At 27.2% G+C, this 5,630-nt stretch overlaps 1 protein-coding gene across 1 annotated transcript in view; it reads right to left on the minus strand.

Moving 5' to 3' along the window:
* The window catches only part of LOC102679052 (rho guanine nucleotide exchange factor 10), a 30,256-nt gene that overhangs the window by 22,646 nt on the left and 1,980 nt on the right, over positions 1–5,630 (minus strand). The gene's annotated exons all lie outside the window — the stretch shown is intronic.

The following is a 5,630-nucleotide window of genomic DNA, read 5'->3' on the forward strand; positions in this document are numbered from 1 at the left end:
GGAAAGAGCTGCTAATATTAAAATAGCATGGAATATCAAGGTGTGAGTTGTTATTAACAACCGTAACAAAAATTGGAAGAAAAATATTTATGTTGATCGACTTAATTGTCATTTTATAAATTATCTCAAAATTTTTTTGAGAATTATCTTTTATTTAAAGTTGCAATGAATTTTAAAAACTAAATATTTTTAATTAAAAATAGTTCAAAAATATAAAAATATAAATTTTAAAGTAATTCTGAAATGCTTTTGTTATATAATTACCACGTAACTAATTTGTTTGATAAAATTATTTATCTAAACTATTCAATATAATTATTAAAATTAAAATGTATTAGATATATCATAATGAAATATTATATCGACACTCTAAACAGGATTGCATCACAATTCAACGGAAACGGAAATGAACAGCAACATTGCACTTCATCTTATGTGCCATATTACCCACTTTACTTATCAAACGTTCTTCTTGAACCATTCCTTTATTATTCAAATCGCGTATGCTTCTAGATAAGAGCAAAACAATAGGCCGATTTTATTCTTTATCGCGAATAGTGTCCTCACTGTTCATTTCTCAGAATACGAATCGCGAAAATACATAACACAAAGCGAGACTGAACGCATTTCATTGTCTATATCTAAAGTATCTCTTAAAGTATTCTGCTTTTATTTTATTTCACTTACTTTTTCCATCATTTCTTAGGTATATTTTATAACGGATGCGAGTGAAGAATTTCCAGTATATAATGGCTAATGTGTACTATAGTGTATTAAAGAAGAAATGATCAAATCTATTGCAGTAGTATAAAGTGAAATAAGACAGACGTTTTTTATTGCTCTAATGATTAACCACGATTATTCGTTGATTCTCATGCATGAGTTAGTTTGCTTTATCCTTGTTTATGTTCGTTTTAGCGTGAAGTACAATAAACGTTTCTCTACCGCGAGATAAGCACTTTGGCGTGAAGAATCACGATAAACCGCCTCAAATTCATGGATTCGAGACGATCCAGTTTCTTGTTTCCGCATAAGTAAGTATCTTCGTGGTTTATCTTAATACTGAAACTACTAAACTAAAATTAAAATTAAGAATTTCATATTTTCTATTTCGACGACTATAATATTATATTTATTTTATTTTATACGATATCCTTGCAAAATTAATATTTTATTTTATAGAAATACAAATATATTATATACTTATTTTTATAATATTTTAATTATCTCATTATTTATATATGAAATATTTAAATATTTATTAAGATCAATAATTCTAATGTTAATCGAGTTTTCTGTATAACATACGTTTCTTAATAACTTTTAAAATAAGACATGAAAATTTTGATTTGTATAGTAGATAAATTAAAGAAAATATTAATTAATAGTTATTTAATAACATATAATAACTTTTTAACAATAAGTTATATTTTTATTTTCCAATTTCTTTTAATTTTCACATTCAATAATTAATAAATATTAAATCTTAAAATGATCAATTCCATTTATAAATTACAATCCTTGCAAAATTTACATATGCAGTATATTCAAAATTATAGAAATATTTAATTGAATATCGTTCGAATTCAATTAATCCTTAATAGATTAATCCTAATCCTAATCTAAATATCAATTTTGCATGTTAAAAAAACAAAAAAAACCAATATATTATTTATACAAGTTATTTTTATACAAATTATTAAAAATTATTGGAATGAAAAGAAAAAAATAAACGTATATATATCATGTATGTAAAATTATATAACATCGATAATCCCCCGCCGATTATGCATTTGTTTACCGATCTATTGAAAGATTTGATACACGGAAACATGGTCATTTTATAATACAATCGATGAAATCTTTGGATCAAGATATTACATTGATCGACAACGAGTACATCGATCCACACGAATTCCTTTACGTCTCCTCGACACCGGAAGAACCCACCTCATTTGTAAACGCGTTTCCGGTTCAATCTAATCCGGAAATTGAGCGAATCAGCGATTCATTTCCGGATTAAGAATAAAGATTAAAGACACGTGGCATTAATTGTTCAATCAAAGTACAAAAAGTATGAGCGAAAGATACATATTAATGATTTTGAAATGTGTTACGAGTGTCAATAGAATTATATTGAATAACTTTTTCCTATAGATATAAGTGCTGTTCGTCTTTAATTTCCAAGATATTAGCAAAAAACTTTTACCACAGATAATTCCAAACAATAAAATATGTTTATCGTTCGTCAATATATAGATAAAATACATATTGAGTTTTAGGTTATGTTATATAGTTTAGGTTATAATTTGGTTATAACGTTATAACATTGAAAAATAGAATTTCTTATAGATAAAAATAATTGAATAATCTATTTAATGAATAAATTAAATAACAATTGTAAATAAAAAAGTCTCTTCTGTCTAATTATTGAGATATATGAGTTATTTTGTTTTTTACGATTAAAAATAACTTATTATTTTTTTTTAATTTTTTTATATGTAATTTATTATCTTTGAAAATGTTATATTTTCCAAGCAGACAAACAAAAATTCTGCTATGAGAAAACGAGATATGAGGAATATCTTTATTATGTGATTATTACATGCCTCGAAGCTAACGATTGAGAAAGTGACGTCAGAGACGATGTTAGAATTGCTCGAAGGATTTAGTTAGGTTATATGAAAGGTTATATGTCGCGTCGAGAAGAGAAGACAATGAATGATAACAAGAAAAATCGCGTGAAGTTGCTGAGAAAGTCGTGAAGATATCAGTTGGTAGTATCATATCGTGATGATCTCAAGTCATGAATCGATCGAGATCTTCGAGTACAAAATGCGATGAAGAAAATAAATAGATTATATGCGAATGATGCATGTTGATCTTATTGAAAATATAAAAAGAGGAAAGAAAGAATCTTATCTTTGTAGACATAATGTAATCAATTGATTAATAATATTTTCAACTTATATTTTATACTTTACTCTTCATCAAAAAGATTTCGTATTCCTTTCAGTGAAACAATTGCTATTGCTATTACTATTGCGGAACAAATAGATTATTGTATTTAAGAAAGCTTGTTTTTTCGTTGGAAATCTTACACGTTTTGCCGCATGAGTGTTCAAGCGTGACTGTAGCAAAATGTCTTCCATTCATAACGAAATCTGAGATATGATTTTAATCTTTGTTTAAAGTTGAAAGACAGCATAAAATTTAATTTTACTTTTCTAGTATCCAATATTTATATATATATATATATTTATATATATTAAACTTTCAATGAAATATATTGATTTAATTTATTTTTCACCGATTTTTAATAGTAATAGTACTAAATAATGAATAACTTGAAAACTAAGATCAATTATAAGGGAAAAAATTGCTCAAGACATTTTTTAATTCAAATTAAAATCTAATTATTTAAGAATATCTAATAAATCTAATATTTATGTTCTCAAAATTGATAATTCAAGATTTATTATTTTTTTGTCAAATTGACAATATATATATGTATATATATATACACCGGACAAGGAGAATTCGAGAAATAATTTAAATATTCAAATATTCAAATTACAGTTCTCGGACATAGCGTATTCTTCACGATTGTGGAGTTCGTCGACTTCACCTTGAAATTCCGAGAAAACTCGTAACATCCGGTCACCACAAAGCTGGTATTGTTCTACGCGGGACGAGTGTCCTCGAGGTTCTGTCTAGAGATTAGGGTAGGCCTAGGTCTCTTGAGAATAGCGGGATTCCGGAAACCATATGGTCAAGTGTTTAAGAGATTGTTCTTTTCTGAACACCTGCCCTATGCACAGAATTCTTTGTTTACGATTTCTTTCGATTATCGATCATTGTAGTGTAAAAAATGAATCTTATTGAAAAAATAATGTTTCATTCTTGACTTTATACAATATGAAAGAATAAAAATATCTTTAGATGTTTGCAAATTTTAAAAAATTTCAATAGTTTTATCTTAACATATAAAATAGGAAAAATAACTTAAAAAAAAATAAAAAATTACGAAATATTCACTTTAAATTATTATTTTAGAAACAAAACTAATCCAATATCTTATTATATATAGAAATTTCCATATTTTTATCAAGTTTAATTTTATTTTATATTTTAAGCAAATTAATTTTTAAGGATATGAATTAAATCGGATGGTCAAAAATCTGAAGAGCATATAAGAGCGAAACTATCGTGTAAAAAGTGAAAGAAAGATGAAAATAGAGGCAGAGATGATATAAAGAGAAAAAGAGAGATCGTAGTGGGAAGGATATGAGAGTGAGAAAGACAGAGGCAATAAGTTGGGTGTGCACGTGGTCTCGCATCTGCTTCTCCACCGAATGACCCTAAGGCTGACCCGTTCCAAGTACCAATAATTAACTCGGTTCGTGCGCCAAATGCACACGAGTGTATGGGACTAAACGCTTGCGTCATAGTCCGAGAGAGGGCAGTGTTCCCATGAAAGAAAGGCCTGCGCATACTTGTGCAGTTATGCGCGACAAAGGGCCGTGATACGAACGCGTAAAAGGTGTTCGATGGGCCTCTGAACATGATTCACCAAGAGGATTGATCGAGATTGAAGTTGTGTTTTGCAATATATCCCATCGATGATGTATAACGTTCGAAATAATCAGCTATACTCATTTCTTAGGAAATTATTTTTCATTCATCAAAACATTTTCATTGTTTGGGCAGTATTTTAAACGTTGTTTAGTCTAGCATTAATATAATCAACACGTATATTATGTATATCTCAAACTATATTTATCATTGGTATATGAACAATGAAAATATTCATTATATTCATTTATGCTATTGAATACGTGTAATCATACTTATGTAATATCATTTGCCGATCGAAACTAATATTAAAAAATTCAATTGATATAATTAATATACTAATACACTAATATACTATATTAAATTAGTATATTATAATATATTAATTAAAATATTATTAATAATTTTATTTATGTAATTTAATTATTAACAGCAATACTTTAGCAATATTACTATAATTTTAAAACCTTTTCTTATTTTAATTCTATTTTTATTTGAATTTAAAAAATGAAATATACAGAATCGAATCCAAAGCCTTGCTAACTTCCTTGACATTTCGCTTCTAGAATATTATTTCATATAAATGAAAGTGCTAATTCTCTTGCATTCTTTTCAAAGAACTCATAAAAAAGGAGTGGCATTTCTGAATATTTCTCTCACTCTCTATATACTTCCATTTCTTGCTGTTACAGGTTTCGTATTCGCAGCACGATAGTCGAGAGTCGCACAACGAGAATTTTTAACGCAGCTATAGCCGAGTATAATTAATTTCCGACCATGAATACCTCGTGACCGAAGCTTGACCATAGCTTGCACTTTCATTGTACCGACGATTTATTATAGTCAAGATAATCGATAGGAAAAAGAACTCAAATGAACTTTAAATTATTGTTCATCGTTACGATCGCTTATTATTATTTTTTTTCAATTATTTCTATCTAATATTTGGTACGATAATATGCATATATATATATATGAAATAAAAATGTTTTGGAAGTAAAGTTAAATCTCTTGAAGAAAAAATGGATTAAGAAAGTTCAAAAAAAAAAAAAAAA

Source organism: Apis dorsata, unplaced genomic scaffold (genome assembly GCF_000469605.1).
Source record: "Apis dorsata unplaced genomic scaffold, Apis dorsata 1.3 scaffold_113, whole genome shotgun sequence".
NCBI lineage: Eukaryota > Metazoa > Arthropoda > Insecta > Hymenoptera > Apidae > Apis > Apis dorsata.